Source organism: Aulonocara stuartgranti (assembly GCF_965226115.1).
Source record: "Aulonocara stuartgranti genome assembly, chromosome: 23".
Lineage (NCBI taxonomy): Eukaryota > Metazoa > Chordata > Actinopteri > Cichliformes > Cichlidae > Aulonocara > Aulonocara stuartgranti.
In genome coordinates this window covers 5,795,618-5,814,626 of record NC_138958.1, presented here as the reverse complement: position 1 = coordinate 5,814,626, position 19,009 = coordinate 5,795,618, and the positions used below count along the sequence as shown (strand labels likewise).

Sequence of the window (19,009 nt, the reverse complement as noted above, 5' to 3'; positions counted from 1 at the left end):
AGATGGCGCTCACTCTCTTTTTAATGCCCGCTGTTTGCCATCTGCCCTCTAATTGTTAACGGCTATGCAAATATCTTGTAATTGCCTTTGCATGCGCTTGATACTTAACCCCTCCCCATCGGTTGTAAATAATGGTGGTAGCGTAGACGGAATAAAAAGAAACACAACCCTGTGCGGTTGCTGATTGAATACACAGCAGGAACAATTAGCAAATGAATGTTGCCTGTAGTTGCTCTGCTCTTTACTTCTCTTTAAGCTCACCTTATTCTGCATGCAAATCACCGATGCTGTTGCTTTTGATGCTAGCTGAAAAAAATAAAGCGGCACCTCGTCTTTCTGTCGCATTCAGAGACGCTCATGTGTCTTCTCATTGTGCCATATGTGGCATCTGTGGTTGGCTGCATAACCAGGGTACCCTGCCTCCTCTGACAGGCAAAGCCCACACTGTAAAGGGGAGCAGGAGCGAGGGAGAGGCATAACATAATGACCTCATTAGCATGCTCAGCACTCCCTGCTATAGGCCCTGGTGCGCCGCTGCGCCGTGGGACCCACCGGTGTACGCCCTTCTCACAGCACTCAGCATGCAACATTGTGTTCTCCCCACACAATGCGGCGCTTCATACAGGCTTTATTACGCCTTGTCAAAGCACAGGGGGATCAGGGGTATCAGTGCAGAAGCAGCAGGATACTCGCTGTGTACGTGGAACAGGAGATGTATTGGTGCTTTATGGTCTTAATGTGGTGTTAGCTGTGCTGATGGATCCTCTGTTGCTGCTGTTGTGCATTGATATGTGTGTGTTTATGTTTGTGTGTGTGCTTCTCTGCGCCCCCATACTTGTGTGCCTTTGTGTAATTGTTCGTTTCATTGTCAGCTCCCATGGCATTCGTGGCAGTTTTCACCTGTCAGTGCTAATTATTGGAAAGAGTGATCTGGTGAATCATCTATGTCCTGGAAATAGGCTATCAGCCACCCTGCAGACCTGCTGTATGGCATCTGTTGTCGTTCTGTAGCAGCGTAGCTTTTAGCTTCACAGTGAGGACTGTAGGGTGACACCACTACATATGGGCTCTCTCTCTCTCAAGAATATGACAAGATGACAGATCAAAGCATACATATTTACGTTTTTTTTGTTAAGTCGGAGAGGTTTAAGCCAACACTAAAACAAAATCGGAATTCTTTTTTCTAGATAAATCATATCTCTTAATGAATGTTTATTATTGTGAGATCAGACACAAAAGGACACATGCTGACAGTTAAATGTAGGTTTTACAGTAAAACAATTCACACAACTATTAAAAGCATAAAAAAACAGCAAAAGACCCAACAACAATAAGCACTGACGTACAAAATATAAAAATTGAAGTACCGTGGTTGTCCCCAAAATCAATTTTTTGAAATCTGTGGTGCGATTACTGCTGAAAATTTTAATAGTGTAGTAACCACTGTTGTCTTTTATCCCTCCTCAAAAGGCTGGTTCATCCCCGTTATCATCTCCTCTATCAAACTGAGGCAGTTTTAATCAAGCCTCTGTCTAATCAGTCCACAGTGACATTGATGAGACTGAGGTAGAGTGGAGCGGGTTAGGATAAAGAGCCCATGCTAGCAGTGGTTAGCCTAGGTGGGGTGACGCTACAGTATCTTTTGTGGGGAAACAGGCAGTGGAGAGGACTAAAATCCTCTCTCAGCAGGGAGGCAATAACAACCGATGCAAGCTAGATTGAACTTTTTATAGAATTTTTTGATGATGTTCCTAGGTTAATAATTTTGTCTAAATTCTTGCTTTGGAAGTGAAACATACCTGGGTTTCAGAAACAGTGTAGAGGAGAGAAAATAAAAGAGGCAGAGCGAAGAAAATCAGTTTGAATTTGTTCAAATCTCTCATGCAGTCTTAAATATGGATGTGTGTCAAGTGTTTCAAAGAAGAAAGAGAGACGCGACTGGATCACGAGGAGCTGAAAGGGTGGGGCCATCGTATTTTTCGTATTCAAAACTACAAGGACGACCATATGGTATGAAAAGCAACCGATGAGCACGATACCTCACCGCATATGCCAGTCAGCCATCATAAGTGACACGTACTGGCTTATGGAAACATACTGCATGAACACACACACTTTCATGTGTTCGTTCACGCTTACTCACAGAAAAAAAATGGGGAGGAGGGGGGGCTCCACAATGCCATCCCCTGCAGAAAGCTTTTATGTTAATCACAGTTAGGGCCCTGTGTCTTACTTACAGTGTTGCAATTATGCATAATTCAACACACAGAAAACAGGCAGGACAGTACAGTAGACCTTGGTTTAGGCGGCACCGCCTGTGGTTGAATGTGAGACACTAAATTGAGCAGAATAACAAGACTCGCCTTTTTCTTTTAAGGCTAAAGGATATATTGAGGTTCCAAATGTTTTCATTTAAATGTTTTTTTAACTAATATTCATGATTCAAATAACTATATAAAGTTTCTAAATTTAAACATTACTAAAACTTTATATTAAAATCATTCTTAATAGATGATTTAACATTTTATTTAATCAGAGTGAGATCTGCTCAAATACACGAAAGATCAGCATCACTACTGTAGTACAGCATAATTTTCCCTAAATTGCATTAACTGAGAAGTTTTTAGGGCATTTTTTTGTGCAGTCTTCATTGGAGTGACTCTTATGTGGACTGTTCATTTGTGTGCGAGAGAGTGTCGTTCACTCCACTGCAGCTTTTCTCATTCTGACTGCCCATTGCTTTTTATTTGCTTAGGTATTGATTGAATGTGGTGCACCCTCTGAAGTAATAGTTGCTGAAAGCATTTACAGCCATCACTCAATTTATCCTGGCCAGTTTCACATGTCATTCTTTTTCTGGTTATGACCAAACAAATAAGTCATCAGTTCTGTCTAAGATCAAATTATTATTCAAGTCGAAAATGAAATGTAGACACATGTGCGCCGAGGTTGCGGCAGTAGGTAAATTTGCAATTTTTATGTGCATTTTGTGCAGTTTTTTTCTTTACTATGCTCAAATGCATGAATTTTATTTTGCAGAGATTATCGAGCTGAAGTGATCACGAAAGCTTCTAGCTGCAATTATTGCCGCGCATTCATGTTCAGCAGAAGACTGATCTCTATTCATTTCAAGCATTGCAGTTTTCTATTTAAATGACAGCCATTATTTCCTAAAAAGTGAGTCATTTAAAATATTGAACCTCTTTCAGTTATAATGATAATTAAGGTAATTGGTTGAACAGGCTAAGATCTTTTTCGGGCCATTTTATTTGCCAAGATACACTTGATAGACCAAACTAAATCCACTTCAATGATACTCAAGCAAATTCCTTATGTGAAACTACCCTTCTTAGGAAGTAATTCCTGAGTCAAGTGCTGCTGCTGTGGTTTCCTCGGAGCTGCAACACTGAGCCCCAAGTCTGATTATAGACTCAGGGAAAAACAGTCAGGCATTTATCCAAGTCACTGATTATGTCATTTCAACAGGCTGCAAACACTCAGACTGGGTAGACAGCTCTGAGGGGAGAATTATGAAGCCGGACTGGAATGGAGGCTGTATGAAAAGGAAATGAAAATGGAGTAGTGCTGTATGTGTGATTAAACTGCCTGCTTACCGGCAAAAGGCCACGCTGGTGTAACACAGGCCTGAGATTTGGCCATAATGAAAATGTGAAGGTGGTGGGGTTTGAACCCTCTGAATGATGTGTATGAGCACACACACACACACAGACACACTCTCTGGTGGCTGCACATGAGTTATATAGTGTATGTATGTGCTCAGGTTGAATGGTTTATATGATGGCCCGTTAAGAAAGACCACAGATGTAATTTGAGACACAAAGCACAGAAGAATAATTCAAGGAAAAACATCCTTCTCCAGTTAAAGAAAAAACAATTTAAAAAAATAAAAAAATTTGTAGGTGACATGCAAATTAGACCACCATGCCCACATAAATATTACATTTAACCATTTGGATTCAGAGCCAGAATCCCAGTCATGAAGCGTGGGAACAGACTAAATTAGGAGGTGAGGGGTCTGTGCGGTGGAGGGGGTTTCAGTTAGTTCACGGCCAGACACCCCAGCTGCACTGACTTCCATTCAGAAACAGGTTAAGGAGGACCTCAAAGGTCAAGGTTAGAGGGAGTGGGGGGAAAGGGGTCATCACTGCAGCATAGAGCAATATGCGTGTGTGTAGGTGTGTGTGTGTGTGTGTGTGTGCCATTCATCTGTCGTGCGTTCCTTGCTGGCTGGTTCACTTGTCTGTAAGCTGACTGCATGTTTGCTTAGTTTATAAGCTGCTTCTTATTGCCTCGCTCCAGGGACAACTTGAACAGAGAAGCAAGGGAACCCAACCCCCTTCTGTCAGCCTCTGGCCAGTTTCCAGACGGCCCTGAGCCAAATTGAGCCAGAAATCAGACCTGCAGCCTAGTACACCCCCTGGTCAAACAACCCCCAGTGAAACGCAGTCAAACCTAGTCAGACACTTTGACAGCCCCCCCCCCCCCCCCCCCGTCTGTCTCAGTCTGCTGCCTTCTGTAATTTAGCATGTTGGCTCAGGATTAATCAAATGTGCATACCTTAATCAGAAATATCTTTCATTACATGTCACTTTGGAAAGCCTTGAATGGACACATGTAGAAAGAAATATAATTATGAATTAGCAAATGTAATAGATAGATAGATAGATAGATAGATAGACATTGACCATAGACCGTGCGCTAATTTGATGTGCCATCATCTTCATCATATGGCATTTTCTTTGGTATCGAAATGCAGCAGATCGCTGCCATTTCATTAAATCATCCAGGAGGTGAGTCCATGATCATGTGGCACATTAAGCAAGTTATGTTTGACATGAGCAGTGTAACCCCTTTAAGAGGAGGGACTGCAGCACATGAGGAGAGGAGAAAGACAGGATGTGGAGGCAGATGAGGAACAGAGAGGACAGTGGAAGTGAGGGAAGAAATGGAGAGAAGCAGAGCCACAAGCTAACCCACCCTGCGGTTGCCTGCTTCCATTCTTCATCGGGCACTTATGGTTCATTAGACTGTCTGAAAGAAAGACCTGCTTTCCCTCATCACCTCAATAGACTAGTCCCCCTCTCTCTTCCATAGCCTGGAGGGTTCTCCTACAAAAAAAAAACCTCCCATACCCTCGTTTTCCTTCTCATTTCTGCCTCCGTCTCTTAATCGTCTCAACTCGCCCTGAAATCAAGCTTAGTAACAGCAGTTTTGTGAGCCCCTCTGGTCCACCCCCCCACCCCCCTGCTTCCATCTCCTATCATCCTCCGATCCCCACCAGCTCCCCTTCTCTGCTCATTCACTCACCTTGGTCAGACACACCACCCACCCACTGCTTAAATCCCTATCAGCATGTCAAGTAAATGTCTTCCCAGCTGGGGTTGACGCACACACACACAAACGCACATGCTGAAATATAAATGCACTACACACACAATCTTTTGCTTGCTTCTGGGGTTTAGCCTTCCTCCCTGCTGACCCTTTTCACCCCTGTTTTGCTCTCTTCCCCTTCCCGCCGACTTTCTTTCCCCCTCTGCCTCTCCTCAGGCACCGATCTGACAGGATGGTTTGGCTAGCTGACTGTATGTGCAAGAGGTTTATCACAGAGCTTCACTGCACTCCTTCTGTTGCCTGCCTGTTTTTATTTTCAAAATTAAAGTGCTTTCTCCAAAAGCCACTCGGTACCTTAGGCCATGCTCACCTTTACATCCCATCTTTTTGATTAAAAGGTTAGTGGAATCCTATCCTCTAAATTTGTTACAGTAAAATCTGGTCAGTTTATCTTCTAATACAATCTCCAGCTGCAATATCTGGGCTGTGTGTTAAGAAATAGCTCTCATATCTGCCATATTTTGAAGTCGCTCTACTGCAGAATACTTATTTTTTCCAGAAGGGATGTAATATGAAGCCAGGAATGTTCTTTAACACAGGTTTTTGCAATTTTTCTTTGCAGATTCCTTTTTCAGATGAATACTTTTAAAAAAATAATTTTTTGTTATTAATTTTGCATTATCTACCATAGTTACATCTTTCACTAAAATGTTGTTGCTGGGAGATTTAGAAATATATTTTGATGAAGGCATCTATGATTTGAAGAGATCAGGTTCACCTATCGCGAGAGAACCTTTGTTTGTTTGCAAATGGCTGCGGTTGTTTATCGTAGTATTTAGGGAATAAGAGATTTCCTTATTCATCTAAATTGTCACAAACCTAGTCTTGATCTAATCTCCCACCAGCTGAAGTCTTAGCCTCCTGGGTTGTAAAAATAATTTGTGCAATTTGAGTTTGTTCATATACACTGCTGATATCATTAACATACAGGGGGGGCAGTCATTACTGAGCTCCCAGCAGACCGCAAAACAAAAATCTCACCCTGGTTCTTCTCAGAATAAGTGACCGTTTCCCGTTTGAAGCAACCCCCCACCCTTTGTACCACATTTCAATCATTACGCTGATTTTTGGGGACAATGACGAGCAAAGGCGAATTCTCAGCAGTGCCTCAGTCAACATACCACAATCTTTATGTAAATGTATTCAGATGCATTCTCAGCCCTCTAGACCATCATCTCTGCTGGGTGGATGTGGTGGAGGCTGTTCAGTCTTATCTTCTCCTGTAGCAGGCTGAAAAACGCGCAGCACGGTTGGTGAAGCATATTGCGAGGTGGACCCCTGCCAACGTGCGTGAGAAACCCCTATTAAACCCTATGTTTATATTGGGGTTGTGATTTACAAATGTGCGTTTTCGTGCCTTAAGGCATGTGCACCCCCTATGCCATTTTGCTTTTTCATCAGGCGCACAGCAGACAGCAATAGAATAGCGAGGACGGGTCCTTGCTGCGTGTGGAAGGGGAGGGGAATAAGAGAGAGATAGAGAAGTGTGCATGTGTGCATTTTCATCTTATTAGGTGCTCTTCTCTGGAGCTCGGTATTCTGCTCATATTGAGATATTTCCTGAGCATGCTGACACAATTATGCACGCCAAGCAACTGTGTATGGCTGTGCTCCTTGACTCCGGTTCATCTCTAATGCGCTGAACTTGACACTCAGCAAGTTCATTGTTATTCATTTCACTGTCATCCAGGGTGCCCTGCGAGACTGTCCAAGTCTCCAGCCTAGGTTGTCCTGGCAGGACTGTGTTTGTCACACAAGTGTGCACACACACAAACATCCACACAAACCTATTGTTTCAGCATCAGGATGGTTGTAGTCCTCCGGGTAAAGGTGTGTGCTGACTGGATCGGAGGATGCAGTGAGATGGTGCAGTTTGTCTGTGACTTAGTAGCACCGCGTTGAGCTGCAGCAAAGTTCAGATCTCTGGTGAATAGGCGCAACGAGAGCAGATGTACAGTTTTTCTGCGTAGGCTGATATTTGTTTCATTGAGGTGAGGAGTTGGATTTGAAATATTAAAATGTCATTTTGTGTTTGACTTCAGCTTTTTCGTTTTTGTGTTCATTTTATGTCACCAAATTAAAAACCATTAAACCATTTCTCACTCAAACACCCTTAAAATAAGTGTGTTCTTCCCCTCTTGTTTTCTTGCCCTTTACTGTCTCCTTTCTAGGGTTTTTTTTTTTAACTTTCTCCTTCTGTCACTAGAAAACCAGGGGCTGCAGTTTGCTTAGCCGAGTCCATAAAGAGGCATCTTAAAAAGCTGTGTTAACAGACCAACAAAGCTTTAAATGTGCCCCCCTCTGTGAGAGGGTGGTTCCCATAGGGATGTGGCGTGGCGCTCCATTGGTAGGCTTCTATCCGGCTTCTCATTCAGCCCAACGCTCAGTCACGGTCACTTATGGTAGGAGGAGAAATCACACAATTCAGCCTAGGCCTGATCCAATGACATGTTTTTTTAATGAGGTGGCTCTATGTCTTTGTTTGGGCACCAAATTCAAGTCCAGACCTGAGCAAGTCCTGCTGAATAAGATGCAAGGCCATGGCCGGGCACAACTTAGCACACAAAAAACCCACAAAGAGCTGAGCTTCTGTTGAGCTAGTGAATAGGTCTCTACTTTCACACTGCTCCTCTGTGAACATGACAAGCAAGCAGGGCCATACTTAATTTTAACTTCTTATTTCTGATGGGAGTTTTAATGTAGCATTTGTTGTCCCCTTAGCTTGAGGACAAGCTCAAAACCCTTATATATATTTTATCAGGATTCAGTGGCACTCAAAGGAATTGCCTGGAAGCTAATTTTACACCTTCTAGTTATTTTTTCCAGGGTCATACACCAACGGATTTCTTTCTTTTTCATTTTCACCAGCCCTGGTGTCTTTTTCAGAAAACGCCACACCATATATCACACATATGTGCATTTGTCATACGGCGTGTGTACATCTGCAAGCATGCCAGGCGCTCACTGGTTTGTATGTTCAGGGGTGAGGACTGTCATTAAACTGTCTGCCTGCATCACTAGACTCAACCATCACCCAGGCTGGCTGTCCATTCTGCTTCATGCTAGGTCTTAGAACAACACACACACACAGTCAGATTCACTTGGCCTGTAGCCAGGATTCACATACACAAAGCATACAGTCTGCCTCTTCACATTGATATGAAAGATTACATTAGCAAATACAGATATTTTTATGTTCATGCTGCACAAGTTTCATTTTAAAGTTTCATTTTTTTATTCAAATTTCAAGCCAAAAAATTGAAAAAAGTGATGCTTCATAGATTTTTTATATATATATATATATATATATTTTTTTTTTTTTTTTTGCAGGAAAAACTCTTTGAAAATATTAGTTGTGGTCATACTCCCAACCTGTCCAGCTTGTGAAGCCCTAAAATGAAGCGGTGTCCATTTGTGACCCCCTCATAATAAAAGAAAATTAAATGAAAAGGGATTTTTCTTTTCAACGTGTTTTTAGGTCAATTATTTCATAGACATATAGAGGTAAAAAAAAATCTGTTTCTTCTTGTCTCTTTAACCAGGGTAGCATTTTTTTTCTGTAATGTTAAATAGGTTCATAAGGCCAGGTTACCACTTCCAATTTCAACAAATGAAAAGAAAAACTAAGAAAATTTTGTTACTTAAAAATGAATAAAAATGTGCATATGAAAAAAAAACCCTTTTAAATGTTTTGCCAAGTTAAGCACACTACAATAAACCACAGTCTGCCCACTGGACCTGTGTGCCCAAGTGCTAAAGCATCCTTAAACCCTCTCATACAGCCAACCCATCAGCCGGGCTACTTGTCTCTGATTTAGTCCGACTCTGTTCTTTGCTCATGTTCAAGGCTGTGGTAATGGGGAATTAGTATGCAGAGAAGCAGACAGACGGCCCTGTGGATCCAATAGGTAGCCAGACTGGAGAAGTAGGCTGGAGTGGGGGGAAAGAGCATGTTGTTCACTTCTCCTCCTTCTATCCTCCCGCTCCCCTTCCATCACCCTTTCTTCGCCTCGTTCCCCATGCCCTGTCCCAAACCTTAATGGGACGTCAGACGGACAGCCTCGCCTGAATTGAGCAGGGACAACAGCCTGCAACCCCCTTGTTGTCTTTCCAAAAAAGAGACTCCCCCATCCCCCTCTTTCCCCCATGCCCCATTTGCTCTCACACGGCTAGCACCCATAGCTGCTCTCCTCAGTTCTCAGGGCTATTGAAGGGGTTCCAGACACCCTCCACTCTTCAGCCCCTCAGCCTAACTCTGCATAAATTAGACACGTCTCCCTGGTGCCTCGTCAGCCGCTCGGGGCACGCCTGGCCCCAGGTCTGCCATCTTCCAATCTGCTGCTCTTGCCCCCCCTCATGCTGTCACCTTCTGTCTCCCCATCTCCACCATCTACTGTATTTTATCAGTCCTCAATCTTCTTCTATATCATCTTGAGAATTGTGTCCAAGTTCTTCCAAAATCACAGTCACTACCCCTTCTGCTTCTGCTTTTGTCAATTTTCCACTTCCTTTTTCTTCTTTTTTTCCCCCTTAAATCCCCTGACACACTCACTCCTACCTAACCCGCTTTATATTCTCCACATTCTCTCTGTCTGCTTTTCTTATCCTGCTAGCAGTTTCTTATCCATATCTACCAAGCCTTTTCCTCTCCTCTCCTCTCCTTTCCTTTCCTCTCCTCTCCTCTCCTCTCCTCTCCTCTCCTCTCCTCTCCTCTCCTCTCCTCTCCTTTTCAGCCAGGATATTGTTTACATCTGTCTTGGTAATCACCGACAGAGCCTCTCTAGACCTCACAGATGTTGCAATAATACAGGGGATTAGAAGGCTTAACACTCTGGCTTATTTAGGGAGTTTTCCCAATGGCGTGGTAGCGAAGCTCGTCAGCTCTTCTGAATTTGACCTTTTTTCTGTTTCACTCACTAGTGCCGAGATCCTGTAGTCTCTCTCCTCTTTGATTTGTGATTTTTCTCTCTCTCTCTCTCTCTCTCTTTTTTTTTTACAAGAGTCAGGCATGCTGATTTCTTTCCCAGATTGGTCCTCTGGGCTCCCAATTCCAGCAGATACATCAGTTGTTTGGTTTAAATAACAGCTAAAATACTTTATATACTCTATGACAGGAAGGACATGCTATCTTTTTTATTCACAAGTCCTTTAATCCGGTGTCATAGTAGCTATCTTACATACTGTATGAGTTTATCCTTGGCATCCTCTAGCCTTGCAAGAATAACAACCCAGTGTAGCTAGGTAGCGATGTGCTAGCTTCTTTCGTTGCTCACTATGATGAGGGCTGGACCTCCCGCGTCTCCTCTGGTCTCCTCTTTACTTCAGCATTGAACGATAATTGGATGGCCTTCTCAGACTCAGCATCTCTGCTGCCCCTCTCTGCTGTACAACGCCACTCGTGTTTTATGACCAAGCAAATCCTGCATCTGAGACTGTGTGTGTGTGCGCGCCTGTTTGGGTCAATGTATTTCTGTCTGGATTCTAATCCCAAAGGTGATATTAGTCTCATAGGGGGCAACCCTTCCCCCTTAAGCACGCGTGTGTGTGTGTATCTGTGTTTGTGCTTCAGGCATTGGGGTCAGCCAGGAAGCCCAGACAGGGCTCTATCTTGACCTCTGACCCATGACTGTCTGCTTGCTCAGGGGTCATGCACATTCGCGATGCAGACAGCTGATAGACGCACAAACACACGGACATGCACTTGCCTTCATGCGCCCTCCCCCATCTAGTAAACATTAACAGTTTGGTATGTCTGGGGTGATGATGACAAAGGCAGCATCATCGTCACTGCATATCTGCAGAGAGCTCATGTGATTTAAATAAAGTACATCTTCATGTGAAACAGCTCTTCCTGTTGGTGGTTTTCTGCAGAAATCCCCATATGCTTAATTAACATACACTAAAGGACACTTGGAATTAGAAGAATATTTCTGGACTAACTGCACAGTTTTGCATTGCATGCAGTATTGCATTTTCTATTCACTAATGAGTCTCTTTTTTACATGCTTGTATCTTCACAGATGCAGTCAGAAAAGCCACCGTGAAGATAAAATTGACTCTTGAGCTTCCACCTGAATAACAAAGCGTGCACGCTATCTGTAGCCAATTTCTTTGAACACGTTTAGCCTTGGCCACATATGGAAAATGCCACCTCTACACCTGCAAGAGCAGTCACTTAGACACACATCATTAGAGTCTGATTATCCTCTGTCTAGGCGCTCGTCTTTGTGGATGGTAACAGGTAAGTCAGTGCTGCTTCTAAAAGGTAAGTTTAGAGGTTGAATCAATTTAAGTGCTGTCTAAAGTGTAAAATGGAGCTTCCGAACAATATTTTCCAAAATTAGTTTCATTAGATATGAATTACTATATTTGAGACCAATTTTAGGTCGGAGATTGGATGAGACCACAAGGGGTCTTTCTTTTTCACTCTGTAATTTACATTCAAGTATTTGATTGTAAAATCATTCAACGAGAGTTTGCTGTTGTTGAATTACTTTCCTCTTTGCTGGTGCGACATTATGTACACATGTATATTTAGAGAATCTTTTTCTATAAAGAAATACGTTCATCACAAAACACTGAACGATATTGCAAAATGCCAAAAGTGTTGTTCTAATGGGATATTCATATTTTGAATAAAGTTGATCAATTTGTGAAATGAAAAACTGCCTGTGTTGGGTTTTCTTTCTACTGAAGTATCATTTTTATATCTGCCAGAAATGTTTGTTTTTAATAGTTGTGATTATACCTGAAGCATACAGTAAAGTTATAGGACTGATCATGTTTCATATTTTCAATAATGTCAAATAATTCAATAAAAACACAAACAGCAATAATTTTGGTATTACTTTCCAAAGCTTGATATGTCTTATTGCTCACTGGAATTTACTTTGCCAATACACTATGCTCGCTCCTAATTACTTTTTCCAAATGACTTCTCTAACAAATATGCTCTGTAGTCTTGTTGGGGTCCAATTTGCTAGAAGCTACAGTTCCCAGCTGCCTTAGGAAATCATTTGGCCTACTAAAAAAATATCTTCCACTGTGGGTTTTGGCCACTGTTATTTGTGGCTAAAACCCACAGATAGAATCAGACTGGGAAAGTTTTGAGAGGTGTTTAACAAATTTCTGGTTTCGCCACTTTCACAGGCTTTAATGACAACAAACACACTGAGCTTGATCCTTTAGCACAGCACAACAAAGCACAGATGCTTCATTTTCTGAAGCTATGGGAACCTGTTTATTTAGATTACTCTGATTATTCCAGCAGTGGCTGAAGGGTTGGAAGGGGAACAGTTAAAGCAAGTGGCCTAAATCTGTAGTGTCAATTAGGTGCCTTTGTATGTGAGCAGCAGGGGTGTTGAAGCGAATTGCTGAAGCTGAAGGAAACTCTGAACAATGATACACATTTATAACCACATACACACGCATACACAGGCATCGGTCCTATTTTTGTGGAGATCACACCTCCTTTTGTTTTCCCTCAACAGCCAGTAGAGGCAATGCCCCAGTGCCCCCAGTGTGCTCCAGTGCTCTGGGTGAAATGGGCTCCCATGCTCTCCTTTCAAGCCCCCTCCCCGCACTCTCCCCCAACCATGCTGTCCCCTCGCTCACTCCAGGCTTCCCAGCCCTCGGCCTCCCCGTGAGTGGTCCTGACCTGAAATTAGGCCCAGGCAAGCCACCGTGGCCAGACCGGCATAAAAGGAGATCTGTGTGTGTTTTCGTGTGTATGTGTGTGCACCATGGCCCTGAAAGAAAGTAGGAGATTATCCCATTCTGTGTGTCCAGTCACCAGTGCCGTATTGACCACAGTGGGCCACCCAGGGAGCGTCCAGCCAGCCGTGAGATGGCCTGATATACATGCTTACTGGCCGTGCTAGATTCCCTCACTCTCACCGGGGAGAAGGCCGAGTCCTACTGGCTGAACTCTTTCTAAAGACACTGTATGTGAAGTGACCGACCGTGCACAGGCACACACACACACACACAGCTGCTGTCATACACATACACACACATGCATTTCGTCGTAGCCTCTGTACAGTGAAAGACATTGCCATCAGGTCGTTTTCTGTGTCCTGTGAGGCGAGGCGGAGGTCATTGGGAAGGTGGAAAACCTCTTTAATGGTGGCAATGATACCATAACACCTATAGATAGAGTTACGGATCATGTCACATAAAGTCTGTATACAGGTTACAACTCTGACAGCGAGGCCTGCTCCCTCCTGATGGCAAATGTGAAGACAAGCGTAAAAACACACACACACAAAAGAAGGTTGTGTAAAAAAATTGAATTGGTTGTTTTTATTTTACATGTAATTACATTTATATATTTCATCAGCTTTGTTAGTCATGTCTCCTTTGAATCATTGTGAAATTTCTTGTAGTGTTCTTTTTTCTACCTTTTTATGGTTTCAAATATATCTATAGTACTACATGAAATACAATTAATAAACAGATCACAGAAAAACATTAACACAGCCACGCAAGAGTTTATTAAAAGTCTTTAAAACCTGACCAACACACTAATTTGTTAGCTCATTGAGTTGTAAAAGCAGCCCTTTATTGACCTAAGTAAAGCCTCCGGGGCGAGCTAATTGTCTTTTAATAGCTCAGCTGTTTGTTTGTCAATGAAGAGTCTCTAACATCCTGGTTGTTAGCAGAACAAAGGCCTGTAACAGCAGGACAGAGCTGCACAGAGCTTGGTGGCTAGAAAAACAAATAAACAATTTTAATGCCGGTGTGAATTTTATTGGTTTTTTCATTGCATGTAAACTGTGGCTAAGAAAGCATTTAGATCTTTGTTTATATTCTTTGTGTTAATTCCATTAAATGTGCTGGAAAAAACAAACAGCATCAAAATTTGAAAGCTTTGAATTGTATATTTTAATGAATGATTGAAATTATTTTATTTTAGCACAGAAATATTTGAATTACTATCATTTTTCTCCATCATTTTGGAGCGCATTGTTAGCACCCTTTAAAAAACACACACAAGCAAGTTCTATGATTTGCTGCTTTTGTGCAAGAGGTTAATTATATAAACCACACAGGATAATTAATTTGTTTTAGCACAATAACACAAATCACGAAAAACCAATCAGCTTGAATGAGGAGTCCCAGTAAATAAGATATTTAGCCTGTTATATACAAGAGCGTATTTCCATGGATTATTTGTGTGCATATATTTCAAAAATGCTCTTAAGTACAGTATGATTTAACTCTCCAAGCTGGGCTCATAAAACAGCATCTTAATTGTCCTTTGTAAGATGACATCAGCTTGGAGTGTATTCTGGGTGTTGTGTGTTTTATAGAGAGACCATCAGCACAAACACTACAAAATAAGGAGCAGCCCTTATTAACTGCATTGCAGTCATCACAAGATGTAGTGCTTTTATTCACACAACACAATCCACTGACAACTGGATCTATTTATTTTACCAGATATTATCATGCTGAGCTCAAATAATTGAGCGACGTTTTCAAACGAGCCAAACGATTAGAGCCACAGAACTCAAAGAAAACACGCAAAGATGTGTACGCCAATGAGCACATGTGGTAATAAGTAAATTAACATAACTAAACAAAAAGTGGGCATCTTTGGATTGCAAATAGGATATACCGCACAGTACAGGTAACGTGTTTTTACTTCATGGCAACAGCACCCAAAGGATCCGAGCTCAGCTGAGGCCCACTGATGCCATTCCAGCATTTGAAAAACCAAACGGAATTCTTATGTAAGTGTTCTAATTCCAGACTCCAATGACTGCTATCATACTCACGTATAATGAAGGGCTGGCTTTATGAAATGTGTTAATGTGATGTTGGAGTGTAAGGGAAGCTGAAATGAGAAAGGAAAAAGGCTGGTGTATATAACAAAGAAGAAAACAATTCATACTTAAAACCGGTGATCGTGCAATTTTAAATTTTCTCTCACACTCAGGAAGTGTGTGTGTGTCTGTTTGCAGGGGTCATCTCCTTGGCTCCCCTGAACTTGGTACCCCCCCAGACACCAAATAAACTCTTTAGGCCCAGCCCAAAGCACTGAGGAGCAAGTTGGGGGTAACGGGTTTGTTATGGTGGAGTCAGGACATTGATGGGTGGGGCTGTTGAGGGTGGGGGTGTGGAGGGAGAGGCTGTCTCAAAAAGTCCGAGAACTTGGAGCCTAGTTTGTCATGCTAACTGCAGTGATGCCATTGAGTGCGGAGCTAGGGAGCAGAAGGTTCACAGGACCCCGGCCATTCACATGCAAAGTCTGTCAGAGCTTTCTCCTTCATACATCCACCCGCCACACACCCACACACCCACACACCGACCCCCAGTTTCTTCTCAGGCAGAAGAAATAGATACATGTTTATAAACGGGCACACACTCACTGGATGGTGGGTATGGTGTCTCTTCTGTGTGTAGACTATGAGTGCAGAAATGGTGTTACATGAAAAAAAAAAAACAATAGACAAAAATATGATTACTGTTATTAAAATGCATATAAAATGTTCCTTTTAAACATCAATGCTATTGTACAACATTTTGAAAAAGGTCTTCAGACAACATTAATATGCCAGAAAGTCAGAAAATCAGAGCAGTCACAAATTATTTGTGAGAAATAAAGGCAACATTGTTCCCATCAACACTCATCTTTAACGTCCTATGACCTTGACACTACCTTGACAGGCAGTGGCATAAAACTGACCTCATTTCCTGGCTGATTGTGAAAAATAATTTCCTAACTGTACGTTCCAACAAACACAACTTCTATTTAAATTTCTATTTTGGAATCTCTATTAAATCACCCGCACACCCCGATTCTTATTTCTGCTCGCTGCTGTAGGCTGCGCCTCTCATCCGTTTCACCTGATCCAGGGATTGGAGGAAGCTACAACTCATTGCGTGTTGAATATGTTTAAATGCCAAGTGGTGAAAATGTCAGCAGCAGAACAAGCACATACACGTATGCATTTACTCTCTTTAAATGCAAAAATACTATGCAAATGAACTTGTTATCTGCCTCAGGGCTTTAAACAGTGAGTAGAGGTAACACGCATACACTGTGTGTGTGTGTGTGTGTGTGTGTGTGTGTGTGTGTGTGTGTGTGTGTGTGTGTGTGTGTGTGTGTGTGTGTGCAGGTGCCCAGATTTTATGTGCTCAGATTTATGCATACAAAAAAAAGCATTGAAGGAGTCTCCATTTGTATATTTGTGTGTGTGGGAAAGTGTGTGTTTGTGCCCCCTCATCTGCACTTGGAGCAGCCGTTCACAGCCCGTATTTGATTGAGTGAAGGCCAACGCAGCCTGAACACTCCCTCTAATGGAAGAGTGGAGCCCAGCAGCTCAGTAATGCACTGACCCCAGAGCTTTTACAACGCTGCCAGCCGATAAGTGGCAATATGCAGGATCTTATAAAATTAACAAGACTGAGCTATGGGGAGTGGGTGCTCTGAAGGTGGCAGTAGGAGAGGATGACGATCATATAGCACTTGTAAATATCAGCATATGTGCATGGAGGGATTGTAGCTTTTTCCTGACTGAGTTTTATAGTCATGGCAGTGGGATTAGCAATTTTTTTCACCCATTTCTTGGCTTTATTAAGGGAAGTTTACGGCTAAAGGTTTACAGGCCCGTTTATGTTAGATAAAACATCCCTCAAGGCATTTTAATGCTCGTGAATTTATGGAAGCTGCCTTGGAGACAGGTGCGCATGAGTCTAACACAGAGCAGGCCTTCAAAGTGATGGCAACTGGATCCCTGCCAGCATTTCCTCTGCAGGACACCACGAGGGGTGTGAACATGTGTGCATATGTTTATCATACATTCTCAACCTTCCAAATCTGTGCTGTGACATCCACAGCAAAGATTCAAAGTCAAATGGCCCCTCTGCCAGGTTGCTCACATCTATTGTGTTACGGGTGAAGAGTGCCTGAATGTTTTCAAGTCTTCTTGTGGAAAATTTTTACTGCCATTGCCACAGTTTCAGCCTAATCTGATTCTTTCCAGTGAAAGGCTTTATAGAAAGCATCCTCCCAGTCCAAACTCCTCACCTTTCTCACACCCTCGGAGACTGGATGCGTGTGTGCGCGCGGGAAGGCTTTTTTGTGTGCATTTCCACCTTATACTGTGCATTTATGTGCAAGTGTGTGTGGCTATTGTCTGCCAGTGCTCCAGCAGGGGCTTCAAAGTGAATTATTCATGCGAGATTTGAATACATGCAAATGGTTCACTCCCCTCCCTTGGCACAGATCCAGGTTACCTATGGCAACGGCGCCTTCAAGAAGCATCCTTCCACCCCTCCTCCTCCTCTTCTTCCTCCGCCCGCTTCTCTCAGGCACCCGCCCTCCAACCATGTTATCTAGCCAGTCGCATTGTTTCGACTATTGCAGTACCTGGGTGGGTGGCTGCACACTGTAGGGTGGCAGGATATCCCATAATTCATAGTCAAGGTCATAAAGGTAGGGAGGGTGGGCGAGAAAAGGTTGGCAGACAGAAAGAGGGCAGCATCCCTCCATCCAGCTCGGATGGGAAGTTCAGGAGACAACACCCAGCCGGCGGTGAAGAATAGAAACAGTTTTTGGGTGCCGAATAATGCGACAGACTGGGGACACACACACTCATATAATTCAGAGTTACTCAGAGCTCATGTGTACCCGCAGCACAAAAAAACAGGATAAGATGGAGGAAAGATTTGAACAAAGCCATCTTCTTCTTAAATATATTTGAGAAAACAGTTTAGAATGACAACTAAAATGTAAAAGTGTCTTAAATATTAAAAATATAAATAGTATTGCAAAGTAATATTCTATCTCAAATCAGTTCCTTTTTTACAAAAGGTTTAGGTGAATGTATTTAAGACGTCACTTAAATTATGTTTTGTAATTTTTATTTAATTTCGTTTGTTTACTTACAACTGCTTTTCGTTTCTGGCTATTTTTCATTTGCTGAGTGATTTTACATTTTTTGTTGGGTTTTTTGTTTTGCTTTGTTTTGTAATAAAGTTTATTAAAATAATCCAAACATTTTTAAAAAGAAATAAAATTCCCAAATATTAAATATAGAGAAAAGTTATACTGGGATCATATATTGAGGGAAAAGATACAGCACATCAAACATTTATACAGTATTTAAGCATGTTAATTAACCTTTTTGGGATTTATAATTTTAATTTCTCTATATTTTTTAACTGAATAAGTAACTAAGCTGCATGTATGTGTTAAATACAACTCATAAAATAACAGTGAAAAAGCTTCTAAATGAACAAGAGAACAGGCTATGAGGGGCCGTACAAGCCAAAATTTATTCTTTCACTCTCACACACATACATTCTTCTTCCACACACATATATTTTCACTCTCACACACATATATTTTCACTCTCACACACATATATTTTCACTCTCTCACACATACATTCTTCTTTCACACATATATTTTCATTCTCACACACATACATTCTTCTTTCACACACATATATTTTCACTCTCACACACATATATTCTTCTTTCACATACATATACTTTCACTCTCACGTAGTTTTATTTTAATTTTTATATTTAGATATTTTTATTCTCATGTTTACACACATTTAACACACACATTGCAATATTATGC

At 42.0% G+C, this 19,009-nt stretch overlaps 1 protein-coding gene across 4 annotated transcripts in view; it reads left to right on the top strand.

Moving 5' to 3' along the window:
• LOC309699789 (uncharacterized protein) overlaps positions 1-12,049 on the top strand; it is a 37,025-nt gene extending 24,976 nt beyond the window's left edge. For all 4 annotated transcript variants that reach the window (XR_014274470.1, XR_014274471.1, XR_014274472.1 and 1 more), the window contains exon 4: positions 11,433-12,049. The gene's annotated coding sequence lies outside the window, so the exon portion shown is untranslated. The remainder of the gene's footprint in view (positions 1-11,432) is intronic.
• Positions 12,050-19,009: the final 6,960 nt, after the last annotated feature.